The sequence below is a fragment of the Myodes glareolus genome, chromosome 25, assembly GCF_982192425.1.
Source record: "Myodes glareolus chromosome 25, mMyoGla1.1, whole genome shotgun sequence".
Taxonomy (NCBI): domain Eukaryota; kingdom Metazoa; phylum Chordata; class Mammalia; order Rodentia; family Cricetidae; genus Myodes; species Myodes glareolus.
This window is the reverse complement of record NC_142050.1, coordinates 32,346,321-32,361,971: the sequence shown is the minus strand read 5'-3', so window position 1 is coordinate 32,361,971 and position 15,651 is coordinate 32,346,321.

Here is a 15,651-nt window from a genome sequence, read left to right as displayed (position 1 = left end):
CAAAGGTATCAGATCCCTGGGGATTGGAGTTACACAGCTGTGAGCCAGCCATACAGGTGCTAGGAATAGCATCTGTTTCCTCTGTAAGAGCATCGAGTGTTCTTACCCAGGTGTAACCCCTCCAACCCCTCTCAACATTTATTGGCCTTCTGCCTTCTTCTGGCAAGGGAATTATTTTGCAAATAAAAGTAAAGCAGAGAAGAAAATCCCTGCTCCTTTGTTGAAGTCGCCGTGCTCTGTAGAAGTGGGGGCCTGAAGAGCCACTCACGCATTTACCTATGCTCTGCTCACAGCAACACTGCACGCTATGGACAGCTGAAAAGAAGACAGCAACTGACTTTTCATAACATGTCCATGGCCAGTCTATCTGGGCCAAAGGTTAAAAGCATCAGAAGTGCCTATTAAAGCGCTAATTACTATCACTTAATTTGAGCAATGTATGGACTTTTGTTTTCTCCTTTGTAGTGCTGGGATCTGAACCCAGGGCCTGCACAAGCCAGCAGTGCTCTACACTGAGCAACATCGATAGTCTACACAGACTTCTTTAATGAGAAGTGATGTCTTCGCACCTTGTAGCTGGTATTATATGTATAAAACAAACTAGCTTCAAATTGTGTGTGTGTGTGTGTGTGTGTGTGTGTGTGTAGAGGCTTGATACATGTATATGTGTGCACAATGCTTGTGGGCCTATGGTGTCATTCCTATTGGCTTTTGAGACAGGGTCTCTCAATGCAACCTGCAACTTGCTGATTAGGCTATGGTTCGCTGATTAGGCTAGGCTGGCCAGCCAGCGAGTGCCAGGGATCCTCCTCTCTCTGCCTTCCCCACACTGGGATTACAATCCTGTACCACTGTGCCCAGGTTTTTAACTGGGTTATCAAACTCAGGTTCTCATGGTAAGCATTTTACTGACTGAGCAGCCTCCCTGGCTACGGCCTTGTATTTTAAGGCCGTATTTTGGCCTTTGGCTCATCAAGTGGGCTTGTTGATTGGCTAAGAGAGTCTCAGAGATGTTTGTCTCTGTTTTCCCAGTGCTGGCTTTTAAATATGGGTTCTGGGGACAGAACACGAGGTCAACCAGTTGCCCCAGTCCCTGGGTATGGTCACCATTCTCCTTAACAATTAAAATAGGAACTTCACAAAAAAAATATAAAATTGTAGTAATACCATGAATTTAATACAGTGAACAACAATAATTTGTTGAACTACCCCTCAAGAAATGGGAATGTGGTCCTTACTGTAACAGGCTGTCTTCTTCCCTATTGCTAGGCCACGGCTCTACCACGGACGGTGGTGGTGCATGCCTTTAATCACAGCCCTGGAGAGGCAGAGGCAGGTGAATCTCTGTGAGTTCGAGGACAGCCTGGTCTACAAGAGTGCGTTCCAGGACAGGCTCCAAAGCTACAGAGAAACCCTGTCTTGAAAAACAAAACAAACAAACAAACAAAAAAGGACACACACACACTCACAAACAGACACACACATGGAATGCTAAATAATTATCACTGGAGGGTGTGGAAAACTTACTTCATTTTGTTGACTAAGAAATCAGCATTTGATATTTCACCTTCCAGGCTATTTTCACAAAGTACAAAAAATTCAAGAGACTATAGAATATATCCACAAACATTTTGGATATATCCAGACATTTTGGAAGATGGATACTCGGGTTTATGAAAAGACAGAAGTCAGAGGCTGACAGGGCTTGTAACTCACACCTTTAATTCCAGCACTCAGGAGGCTGAGGCAGGGTAGATCTCTATGAGTTCAAGGCCAGCCAGAGATACATTGTGGAGAGACCCAGTTTCAAAAATCTAAAAAGAAAGCAGTTGTGGCTGATGCGTTCACTCAGCAGGTACAGATGTCTGCTGCCAATTGTGATGACCCAAGTTTGATCCCTGAGATTCCCGTGGTGAAAGGAGAGAATGGATTCCCACAAGCTGTCCTTTGACCTCCATGTGCTCTGTGGCACTTGTATGTTTGTGGCATAGATAGATAGATAGATAGATAGATAGATAGATAGATAGATAGATAGATAGATAGATAGTGTCAAGACTAGGTCAGAAGCCATTAGCATGCTAGAGTTAGTGTCAGAAAAGGGAACAGTCACGACGAGTAAGACCGAGTAGGAGAGAAAGAGAGCGGTAGGCTAAAGCACTCAGTGCTTTCCCAGAGTGTAGCAGGTGAATGTCTTAGAGAGATGGGAAGAAAAAGACACCGTGGAAACAAGTCTTGTCTCCTACGTAATTTAGAAAACTAAAAGAAAAAAGATTCTTCCAATCACCAGTGACAATAAGGGTCAGTCTGGCCCCACAGGTTGTATCTCTGAAAATAATTTCTCCTTTCCTGAATCCATACATGTCTGTATTTCCCCCCCTTGATTCATTAGGGGCCAGAGGAAGACCGAGAGGCAGAATCTGAGTTAACGGTAACACAGTTGAAGGAACTGCGCAATTTTTGATTTGTGGTTGTTCATCGCATGCTCTCAAATATCTTTTAATCACTTTTAAATGTAGGTGTGTGTGTGTGTGTGTGTGTGTGTGTGTGTGTGTCTTGAAACATTATCTCTGTAGTCAGGCAATCTTGGAACTTATGATCCTCCTGCTTCAGCCTCCTGAACACTGCTTACAGGTGTGTGTCACTGTGCCAGCCCTTCTATTATATCCTTACTCCATCTAGAAGGATCATGGATGTCATTCACACATCTTCTCAAAGAACATTTGTTCTTTCTTGTGCCCTGCAGGCGAGGATGCTGTAGAGGACGAGGCTGAAGAGAACCCCATTGCCCTGGATTTTCAGCAGGACCGGGAGGCATTTTATATAAAGAATCCGAAGAAGGCTCTCCAAGGCTTCTTTGACAGGGAAGGTACGTAAGGGAATGTGGCTCTGACCCTGGCAGTGAGATGTGCACACAGCAGTGCTGTTTCCTAAAGCTTTCCATTGGACCTCATATATATAAACAATTTATTTATCTGTTGTCTTCCTTGTCTGGTTCTTGCCCTGTGACCAGTTTCTTTGGCTCTATTTATTTTTTACTTTTTGTGGGATGCTGAGTCTCAGACCCTTGGTATATGCTGGGAAACTGTTCTCTCTACCACTGAGCTGTACCAGCAACCCCAGGTTTTTTGTTTTTGTTTTTGTTTTGAAAATAGCAAAACTCTAGTTTACCTTTCTTTTCATTTTAAAGAAATACTTTAAACACATTCTTCTCAAAAGATCTTGGACTTAGTGGTAGGAAATGAAGCAAAGCCTTAGAATTCATTGTTTCTAATCCCTATGGTTTGTTATAATCAATACTTTCTAGTGTGGATGTGTTCTGGAAAACCTGAGGTGTCGTCCTCAGAAGCACCATCTTCCTCCTTGGAAACGGGGTCTCTCTGTCCTGGGGCTCGCTAATCACACTAGACTGGCTGGCCTCAAACCCCCAGGGATCCCCTCGTCACTGCCTCTCCGGGGCTGGACTGCAAGTGTGGGCCACCATGCCCGATTGTTTTACCTTTTTTCTGGGGTCTTGGACTCTGGTCCTTATACTCTCTAGGCAAGCGCGTTTCCAACTGAGCCATGCCGTACAGCCCTGGTGTTTTCAGTTCTTAGTGCAGATTTTACCTTCATGTGATAAGAAAAGTTCTCAGGGAAAATTGTTTCAGTAGAGACACTTTGAGAGAACCTTGATGCATGTTTATGTGTGTATTCATGTTCTATGGATATATTTACACATTCTAGCTATTCACAGGGCTTTTTTGGGGATTAGTTTCAAAACCCTTCCTTGAAGATACCAAGATTTGAAGATGCTCAAGTAGCATAGTATTTGCATATAAACTACATATAGCCTCCTTTACTCTAGATTATTTACAATACCTAATATGCTGTAAATTTATTCAAATGATCAATATACCTGCTGTTTAGGGAATAATGACAAAAGTATACATGTTCAAAGCAGACAGTTTGACAGGTTTTTTTTTCTTAGTGTTTTTTAGGGTTTTTTGTTTTGTTTTTTGTTTTTTATTTAGTTTTTTTTGAGACAGAGTTTCTCTTTGTAGCCCTGACTGACCTGGAGCTCTATCTGTAGGCCATACTGGCTTCAAACTCACAGAGACCCGCCTGTCTCTGCCGCCTAAGTTCAGGGATTAAAGGCATGCACCGCCACTGCCTGGCTTCTCTCTTTAATTTTATGTGTATTTTTGCCTGCATGTATGCCTGTGTGAGGATATCTGATTCCCTGCAACTGGAGTTACAGACAGTTGTAAGCTGCCTTGTAGATGCTGGGAATTGAACCTGGGTCCTCTGGAAGAGTAGTCAGTGCTCCTAACTGCTGATCTTTCCTAGACAGTTCTTTTTCAATCTGCAATTGGTTAACTACCAATAAGGAAAAAAAATCCAGTGTGTATGTGTGTGTGTGTATACATATGTATGTACACATATGTAACTAGAAATATATATATGAGCAAATTGCTTTCAACACTTTTTATTTATGCTTCTAGTCAGGCATGGTGGTTGTTGCCTGTTGTCCCAGAATTAGAGGCAAGGAGATCAGGAGTTTAAGGTCTACACAGGTTCAAGACCAGCCTAGACTCCATGAAACTCGGTCTCTAGCAACAACAAAATGTGTATTTATGCTTCTAAAAAGGCAGTGCTGGTGCATGCCTTTAATTCCAGCACTCGGGAGGCAGAGGCAGGCAGATCTCTAAGTTAGAGACCATTCTGGTCTACCCAGCAATTTCCAGGACAGGTTCCAATGCTACACAGAGAAAGCCTGTCTCAAAAAACCAAAAAAAAAAAAAAGCTAGACCTGGTAGCATGTATAGATGGATCCTTGGAGCTTATTGGTCAGCCAGCCTAGCTGAATTGATGAGTTCCTGGTTCAGTGAGCAATCCTGAGGTGGATGACTGAGGAGGACCCTCACTCTGCACAAACACACACACAAATTGCATAAATAAAAGTATGTATAGAGAGATGAATGGTTTGGGTGTTTTTTTCTGATAGTGCTGGCATCAAATCCAGAGCCTGTTCATACTAGGCAAGCATTCTATCACTAAAGTACCCCTGAAACCCAACCCTACCTCCTATAGACCAGGTCAGCCTTGTATGATCATCTTGCCTCAATTTCTGAATACCTAGTATTACAGGCCTGTAAAACCAGGATTGTGTTTTGTGGTACTGGGGTTGAACATAATATCAAGCAAGCATTATGCCACTGAGGTATATCCCTCAATTTTTTTTTCTTTTTAAATCGGGGATAGGATCTCACTGTATAGCCAAGGTTAACCTCAAACTTTCAATGTAACTCAGGTTGACATTGAACTTGTAGTGATCTTTCTAGTGCCTCCTGAGTTCTGGGATTATAAATATGAGCTACCAACCGGGTGGTAGTGGCACACGCCTTTAATCCCAGCCCTTGGGAGGCAGAGGCAGGAGGATCTCTGTGAGTTCAACGTCAGCCTGGTCTACTAGTCTCCAAAGTGAGTTCCAGGACAGCTAGGGCTGTTACACAGAGAAACCCTGTCTTGAAAAACCAAACAACAAACAAAGAAAGAAATAAAAGTCTGTGCCACCAAGACCTCCTGAGTTGATTGTTCTAATTTGAAATTGTTTTCTTCCATGTCACACTCATTCTAGTCTTATTTCCTGGTGATGATCCCTGGGAATAAATGACGTCTATTGAAAATTAATGCTCATTGTGATATTAAAACTTGGGTCTTTAACTTTGTTCTCCTTATTGTACCAACTAGTAATTTTTTAGATCTTACTAAAATTGTTCTTCTTTCTGCAGGAGAAGAATTAGAATATGAATTTGATGAGCAGGGCCATAGCACTTGGCTCTGAGGGTGAGGTGTGTTCTTTTTGTTTGTTTTTTAGCTATATTTTTGAGACACTATCTTGCTTTGTGGGACTCCTCTTTCTTTTGCTTACTAAATACCGAGCTCATAGGTTCTTTTCTTGTCAATGTTTATAACTGGAAGTGACTACTTTCAAGTTAGCATATGGTTGCAGAGCCTATCCCCAAGGGTTACTTTGCTCTGCATTTTAGGCTGCTACCAAGTGGGTACCTTTAAGTGTAGTAGCACTGGGAGCCAGGGTGAGGTGAGTAAAAGTCAAAGGAAATGGTTTCAGGTCCAACCCTGGCAAGACAGAATGAATTTACCTGAGAGACTTAAACACCATCTCAGGAAACATGGCGTCGTGACAGTTGCTCTCATGAGAGTCAGACTTTGCTGAGCTGTGACCCCTGTGAACCCGTGCAGATTACCTGTAGATGACTCCGCTGGGAAGCAGCTGGTGGCTGAGGCCGTTCACTCAGGGAAGAAGAAAGAAGCGATGGTACAGTGCTCCCTGGAAGCTTGTCGGATCCTTGATACATTGGGATTGCTGCGGCAGGAAGCAGGTCAGTATATGAAAGTCTTTCTTTTTCTTTTAAAAAAACATAGAAGGAAAAGGTAACACAAAGGGTAGCATAATCTCTCTACGTGGATAATCTGCAAATTGTACAGAATTTTCTAAAGTGCAGAGAAAAGTTCCCTCTATCAGCATCCTAAGACAGTTGTTTATATTGTCTCAGACATTTCGGTACATAGGTGAATATACATTTATAAAATACTAAATCCTGGTTAAAAAGCTAAGTCAGGCAGTGTTGGCACACAACTTTAGTCCCAACACTTGGGAGCAGAGGCAGGTAGATCTCTGTGGATTCTAGGCCAGCCTGGTCTACAAAGTGAGTTCCAGGACAGCCAACGCTATATAGAAAAACCCTGTCTTGAAAAACAAACAAACAAACAACAACAGAAAACCTGTATCCTGGGAGCCAGACATGGTAGCTTATATCTGTAATTTGCCAGGTAGACACAGGAGGATGGTTGTAATTCAAGGCCATCCTGGTCCACGTGTGAGTTTCAGGCCAGTTCCATATTCCTTGGTTTATTCCTATATTTAGTGATCTTTTTATCTTCTTACCTTTTTAAAAGTAATTTTTGTTTGTTCATTAATTTTTATGTGTATTGGTACTTGGCCTGCATGTGTGAGGATCTGCTGGAACTTGAGTTACAAACAGTTGTGTGAGCCTTCATGTGGGAGCTGGGAATTGAACCAGGTCCTTTGGAAGAGCAGCCAGTGCTCTTAACCAATGAACCATCTCTCCAACATCATCTTCTTACTATTTATTGATTGACTTTTTTGGTTTAATTACATACTTTATTTTATTTATTTATTTATATTTTTGAGACAGGGTTTCTCTGTGTAGCCCTGGCTGTCATGGAATTTGCTCTGTAGACCAGGCTGGCCTCAAACTTAGAGATCGGCCTGCCTCTGCCTTCCCAAGTGCTGAGATTAAAGGTGTGTGCCACCCTGCCCAGCTTTGTCTTAACTTTTTATTGTTGTAAAGTACATGTAACATAAAACATACTATGATTTAGTGATACTAAGTTTACTTATATAATCTCCACTGCCCAGCTCAGCCCTTCCCATATCACTGGTACAACTGTATCATTAGCTCCACTCTCCATCCTCCCAGCCCACGGGGACTCCATTCTGTTTCTGTCTCTGTGATCTGTTACTGTATGACGGATGTGGAAGTCAGAGGCTGGCCTTGGGCATTCTTTACTGAGGTAGACCCTCCTGCTGAACCCTGAGACCTAAGTTTGTTTAGCTGACCAGCTTGTTCTGGGGATCTCTTGTCTCTAAGTCCTCTACATAGAAGTGTGCTGGGCTTACAGTGGGCTGCAACCCCTGCCCATTGTTTACTGGGTATCGGGGATCTGAACACTTGTCCTCATATTTCTGAGGAAAGTACTTCATCTGCTAAGTCATCTCAAGAATCAAGGAAACTTTTGGAATAAAGAAGATTAGAGGGAGGCAAATAAAACCTGAGAATGTTTTGAAGGCTTACAGTGTTACGTTGCTAGGGTTTAGCCTCAACTTGAGTTCAGGTCCTGAGGCAGGGAAGGGACATTGGCCAAGGAAAACTTCTGACCACCAAGTGGGCTGTGCTCAAGAGGCCCCGAATAGCTCAGGCCAACTTTATTTATACCTACCAGAAATTTTCTTACCAGGGTTACGTGAACAACTTTATTATTGGCTTCTATTTTAGACTTTAAGAAATACATCACAAACGAAGGAATACAGTATGAAAAACCCCATTGTTCCCCTTTATGCTTCCCCAAATACACCGTCCCACCTGCTACAATACCTTACTATAGACGCAGAGTTCAGCATTTTTGCAGGCCTTAACTAAATATCGAGCCAGACACAGCCTGCTCTCCTGGAGCTTGTCAGCTGACAGCTGCTTGCAGTTACAAAGTTAAAAGTAACAGACATGGGAACAATGCTTTAAGGACAGTATTCAAACCCAGACCTTGGTTCATGTCTGCAAGGTGTATTTTATACAGCTCTTTTTCCTACAAGAGGGCCCTATGTCTCGATCTCTCTGTAGAAGGCAGACAGACTGATAAGCACTCTTCCCATCTCACTGTACCATGCGTCTCCCACCAACACAAGCTCCTGTGTATGGTAAAGATGGATCTCTCCATCCCATATTTTGCATTGTCTGTTTCCTCTTGGCACATAGCAGATCCTACCAATGATTCTATGCTTGGTGTCCGGGGACCTTACTCTCAGCAGTTGGCACTGTGTGAATCCCTAAGGCTTTCCCCCTATTCTGTGTACGCATGCCTTACTCTCCTTTCTAGAACCGTGAGACAGAGTGAGTGTTCGAAGTGTTGTTCTCTCATGCGTACCTGTCTCTATCGAGTCAGAGAAGTTCCCAGGATTGGGAGTTGTAGTTAGCAATTCCAGAGAAGAGATTTGAGAAGCGTTAGCCCCCTGCTGAATATTAGGGGAAAATATTTTAAAAGGAGCAGAATTTCCAGGGGCAATTACAGCTGTTGCACATGTGGCTGACAGGGTAAAACTAAAAACCACCCAAAGAATCACCAAAATAGTGAGAGAGAAAAGAACCTGCAAGCTGCATGGATTTCGCAGATTCCTACACTGGTCTTGCCAAGTGAGAGTCTGTTTCCACAGGTGCCTTGCTTGCCCTGAGGAAGCCCATAGAACATGTAGTCTTCTGCTGATCTGAAACTAGGCTGCACAGCTCCCAGCATGCGGCGTGAACAACAGAGTTTGGTCCTTCATAGGGGATTCTGGGCTCTAGGCAGAGCTAAAACAGTTCAGAGATAGGTTAGAACTGAGTAAGGCATGGTGCTGCATTGTGCAATCCCTTCATCTGAGAGGAGCAGTAGGAGATTGTGAATTGGAGGCTTCATATCAAGAGTGCTTGCTCTCTCTCTCTCTCTCTCTCTCTCTCTCTCTCTCTCCCCCCCCCCGCAAAGAATTATCCAGAGATGGATGGGCTGCAACTTGTCTCCAAATAACTAGCACTCTTTGAAGAAAGCAAACATCTGAGGAGAGGAAAACAACCAGAGAAGGCAGCAGTGATCCCGAAATGTTGACAGAAAGCTGACCACTGGATTGAAGAAGGGAAAAACAAATGATCTCTTGGGTATCCATTTGCTGGATCAAAGCCAAGAGGATTTGGCTTGGGAGGCAGTTGGATACTGACTGTACACGAAGTCTAATACACTAAAAATGGAACTCCATTCTTCCAGGTCAGCTAGCTGTTATTTTCACAACGTAGGTGGTGCTGGGAGGTTTAGACAGGCTTATATAGGTCTTGAATATGTTAAAGAGTCTGTAAGGTCAAAGAAGGGAAATTGAACCAGGTAGGGGATGAAAGTACCAACCTGGTTCCAAAAATGGGCTCATAAACACAGTGAAATGCCCAGTATCCCGTCTAAATTCAAGGCAGATTAGATCCTGGATCTAATCCTAGATCCATTTTGGATTAAACACATGGATTAGATCCTAGTGTTGTGAGGACAGACATTGTATATAGAATCGAGATGGTAAAGCATTCCCTTCATGGGAGAGGGAAGAACTGGGTCTGTTTTTTAGCTGGTGGCTGGGGGTTACAGAGTGAGAGAAAGACACAGGAAGATGAGCTCTGGTTTACAGGGCCCCAAACTCCAGAATGATGGGACGTATTGAAGACAAACAGGCAGAAGAGCTCCTCACAGCTAAAGCTGGAAAAATTGAGCAACAAAATGAATAACAATGGTATCGAGCCATAATACAAAGTACAAAAGAAATATACACACATCCATACCAATAAACACAAATGAGCAAATAGACTATGGGGAGAGGGAGACACATCTTTCTTACTCACGAATTTCAAATACTTTGTGTTGTGTTATAATATTCCTCCAGGAGATGGAACTGAATCATGCCAGCTCCCGTACCTCCAATAGGAGTTAGATTTATAGATTTGCCCCTTCCAGAAGCAAAGTAGGAGCGAAAGAAAATAATAGCTTCAAATGGAGAAATGTGGCATGCACTACCCTACAAAGTACTTGAGACCAGTACCACAAGTGAATCACGTGTCCCTCTTGGCGTGCTGGAATAAGAAGGACATGCCACAGCTGTGTGTTGTCCATTTCCACCCCACCCCACCGATACAATCTCAGTCTAAGCATACAGGGAACATCACAGGGACACAAATTTAGGGCTCTTCTTTTTCTGTTATTGGCACAGTGGGTGAGCGCTGGTGGAGCCCTCAGAGGACTCTGGGTTTGGTCTCCAGCAACATGGTACTATGGGTTGGACCCTGAACATTGGTGTGAAAATATGGCATCCCAATGAAGGCTGAGGTTCAGTTAATAGTAAATATGCCAGTGTTTTTAGTTAATTTTCTGAGATAGGATTTATGTGCTCAAGTTTTCTTTGAATTTGCAGTGTAGCCAGATTACCTTAGATTCTGGATCCTCCTGCCTCCACCTTCCAAGTTTAACTCATGGCCTTGACAAGTGTACTAAAGTTTTACAAGATGTTTAGAGTGGGCCTGGGGTCGGGCAGTGTTGGCACATGCCTTTAATCCCAGCACCCAGGAGGCAGAGGCAGTTGGATCTCTATGAGTTCAAAGCCAACCCGGTCTCCAGAGCGAGTTCCAGGACAGCCAAAACTGATACACAGAGAAACCCTGTCCCAAATAGCAACAACAAAAACTAAAGCAAGCAAGCAAGAAAGCAAACAAGCAAAAGAGTGAGTTTGGAGAGATGGTTCAGTGGTTAAGATCACTGGCTGCTCTTGCAGAGAACCTGGGCTGAGTCCCAGCACCCACATGGTGGCTCACAACTGTCTGTATCTCCAGTTCCAGGAGATCTGATGTCCTCTTCTGACTCTCTTGGGCACACATGTGGTATATACACAGACATATATGAAGGCAAAATATCCATATACATAAAATAAATTTTAAAAAAGGTGTTAAGGATAGAGGAGCAAGGGTAACTGGGGTTTACTATACATTTATTACAGCTTTCATAATTACTCCAAAATAAAAAGTAGAATTCCTGCCAGGCAGTGGTGGTGCACGATTTAATCCCAGCACTTGGATGCAGAGGCGGAAGGATCCCTGAGTTCAAAGCCAGCCAGGTCTACAAAGAGTTTTAGGGTGGGTGGGGCTATACAAAACAAGCAAACAAACAAGCAGCAGAATTCCTGACTATAATAGCATGTTGTGCATGGGAAAGGCTAAATGAGTTTAAATGATCTAAGGACCCTGAATTATGCATAAGAAAATAAATGTTTGATTGATTTAACACTCTGATCAGTGTATGGCGCACTGTAAATGATGCCCAGGGCTGGTGAGCTGACTCAGCAGGTAAAGCCCTGGCTTCCAAGCTTGGTGGTCTGAGTCTGATTCTCAGAAGGGGAGAGCACAGGGATGAAGAGCTGGCTCCGTGGTTAAGAGCACCCACAGGCAGCTCACAAGCATCTCTAACTCCAGTTCCAAGAAATTCCATGCCCCTTTCTGACCTCCGTGGGCACCAGGCACACATGTGGTACAGACACATACAGGCAGACAAGACACATTAAAAGAGCTAAATCTAAAAAATATATATTTGAAAAGAAGGAGAAAGTTGACTTTATCAAGTTGTCCCCTGACTTCTGTATGTAGGAGTCAAGCCACAGTCAAGTATTCTCTGTCTGTCTCTGTCTCTGTCTCTGTCTCTGTCTCTGTCTCTCTCTCTCATACACACACACACACACACACAAAGAGACAAGCGATAAATGTGATTTGTAAAAAGCACTCACTAGGGGTAGCTTAGTAGTCAGGTCCTTGCCCAGCATATGAGTCCCTGGTCTGAAACCCTCAGCACTGGCAGAAAAGATATTTACTGAAGGCATATAAAGGTTTCCTATGCTGCTATCTATTCCTTCAGCACAGCTACTTACCTGTGACAAAGTGACATGAAAGCAGCCATAGACACTATGCAAGTGGACCGAATGGACATATAGAGACTGTATACACCCCAGGCATGGTGGCTAAACAATTAAGAAAGAAAGGATATCTTTTCTGTACTGAGTAGGAGGTTTCTTGATCAAGAAAAGAAGTTTATTTTGGTTCTGAGTTGAAGCAGTGTTGAAAGGCCACATGTGGTGACCTTTCGCTGGTAAAGTCTAGATGTGGAGCAGAGAGGGTTGTCACATGGCAAGAGATAGGGAGCACATGTGTGTACATATGTCCATTTTTATCTCTTCCCCTTCTAAGGCTAGCAGTCTTCGGTCATGGGGGCTCCACTTGCTAATTTTATGTTTAATCTCCCCGGAAAGCTCCCGTTTTTAATCACCACAGTTGAGGTCAGGCTAGTGGTGCTTACGTTGCCCTTCCAGCACCTGGATGGTGGTGGCAGTAAGACCAAGAAGTTCAAGGCCCCACCCAGGTCCTCTGCGTGTGTGTGACAGTTGTGTAGCTTGGTCTGTGTGTAAGGCTCCTAGCAGAGAGATCAGGACCTGGGCCTGGCCCGTAGCTGGATTACCTTGCCCAGCCTTTATGCAGGGGGAAGAGCTCGGTGCTGCCTCAACTTGATGTGCTGTACTGTGTTCAAGCCCACAGGAGGCCTGCTCTTTCTGAATGGAGAAGGAGTGGTTAGAAAGGGGGTAGAAGGGAGTTGCAGGGGAGGGGATGGGAAGGGAGGAGAGAAGGGAAGGGAAACTGTGGTTAATATGTAAAATAAATTTTAAGAAATTTTAAATAAAATTTAAAAAAGGAAGAAGTTCAAGACCATCATTGGCTACATAGAGAATTTGAGGCCCAACTGGGTCCTGTATCAAAAATGTTAAGTAAAAATATTAGATAAAGTAGTAAACATTATTTTATTTAATAATTAACAGCTATTTATGTAGTTGAATTAAGTTCCTACTCTCTTAATGCCTCACTATGGGATAAAATTCCCCCCCCCATGAACCCTTAAGGGACACGCTGACATCATAATCTGAATGACAGGGCCTAAAGGCTCCTTGTTAGGGCTGGAGGTGGCCCAGAGGTGGGGAATGAAGACTGCTCTCGCAGAGACTCAAGTTCAGTACCCAGCACCCATGTTGTGTGGTTCTCACACACCTGTCCCTGCAGACACCCTCTCGGCCCCTCTCCACAGCACCCGCACTCATACGTGTGTATGCATACACACATGATTTAAAATAGAAAAGTAAATCTTTAAGGTTCCTGTTGAACTGCACACAAATGTTTTAAGAACCCAAAGGGATATTTCACTGCTAATTATTTCCCAGAGCTCCAGGCTGGTATACCCCGGTGTACGTACATACATGCTATGTGGCTAGCACCTGTCCGCTGTTCAGGGTACAAGCCTGAGTTCTTTATAATTAAAATCCTTGTAGAAGTTGAACAGTGCTTCATAAAGCACGCACACCATATTTATTTATTCTTTTTTATAGTGGGATTCCCAAAAATGTGACTTGTGCTGCCCCTATAGACGGAAGACCCTGTGGGGAAAAGACCTAGTCTGTCTTCTAAAACGGTGCCTACTAGGCAGTAGTCCGTTAGTGTTCCTAGATGGAAAAAAGCATTTTTCTTTATCAGTGATCACATCAATATTGTTTGCACTACATTGACTCTAGGGAAGATGGAGTGATGAGTGACGTAATGACCGAACTGGGCAATGAGACCGTCGGTCCTCTCTGAAGGCCACTGCTCAGTGTGATGTGTGTCAGGGCAACAGCAACTAGGAAATATGAAGACTTGTAAACCTAGAAAACCAAGCACCTCCAGGTCCCTGAGGGATTCCACTTGATCTATCCCAGCTCTCTTAGATTCCACCTGGTTCTGTGTTCTAACCTGCAGTTTGTGAGTTGTGGCCATAGACCCAGTCCAAACTTGACAGTGACCAGTGACTGACTCCAAAGAAAATGTGAGTCAGAACAAGTCATTTGGGAAGACCTTTGAAAGTCTGCCTCATCACGCCCCCCTTAATGACAAATCTGACTAGCTGAACCCTAGGAGATTCACAGATAGATTCTTTCCTGGGCTTTAGATACCAGAGCTCTCAGAGCCACAGGCAGACACAAGGAAGGGCAGCAGCTGGTACCTGAGCGCGCCCCCAGACTGGCTTTCCCTGACAGTGCCTATTGTGATGTCATGGAGTCTCAGTATAAAGGCAGGAACTGTAGCTGAGAGGAGCATAGGCTTGAGGAATGGCGCTAATGTGGGGCCTCGCTGCTCCACTGCCAGTGTATCTCAGCCTTATGTTACTTGGTTTTTTAGTCTATGGCTCATGGGTACTGTTTTCCAGGTATCAGAACCAGGGGCAGGTGGCAGCCAACACACAGGTACGTGATAACCACTCTTTCTTGGGTCACTTCTCCCCATGCTGACAGCCTATAGGTTTGTCTAAATGCCTGTCCTCTGGGCCATAGGAGGACCTGGATGGAGGACAGAGGGAAGTTGAGACAGAACTGATAGATGCCTCCTCTTTTTTTTTTCTTCTTCTTTTGGTTTTTCAAGACAAGGTTTCTCTGTGTAGCCCTGGCTCTCCTGATTCCTGTAGACCAGGTTGGCCTTGAACTCACAGAGATTCTTTTGCCTCTGCCTCCCAAGTGCTGGGACTAAAGGCATGAGCCACCACTACCCACCTTGTCTTTCTCTTAATTCACTTCAAGAAGTCTTAGGATGGGTTTGGTGGTGCATACCTTTAATCCCAACTTGGGAGGGAGAGGCAGGAGGATCTCTGATTTCAAGACCAGTCTGGTCTACATAGTGAGTTCCAGGACAACCAGGACTAAGTAGAGAGATTCTGTCTCAAAAAATAAAGAAGAAGAAGAGGAGGAGGAGGAAGAGGAGGAGGAGGGAGTGGGATGGAGGAGGAGGGGGAAAGTGAGGAGGGGGGGAAAGAGGAGGAGGGGGAGGGGGAAGAGAAAGAAGAAGAAGAGGAGGAGGAGAAGGAGGAAGAGGAGGAGGAGGGAGTGGGATGGAGGAGGAGGGGGAAAGTGAGGAGAGGGAGGGGGGAAAGAGGAGGGGGGGAGGGGGAAGAGAAAGAAGAAGAAGAGGAGGAGGAGAAGGAGGAGGAGAAGAGGGTGGGGGGGAGGAGGAAAAGGTGGGGGTGGGGGGAGGAGAAGGAGGAAAAGAGGAGGAGACGGAGGGGGAAAAGGAGGAGGGGGAGGGGGAAGAGAAAGAAGGAGAAGAAGAAGGAGGAGGAGGAGGAGGAGGAGGAGGAAGAGAAGGAAGAGGAGGAGGAGAGGTTGGGGGAGGAGAAGGGGGGAAGAGGAGGAGAGGGAGGGGAAAAGGAGGAGGGGAGGGGGAAGAGAAAGAA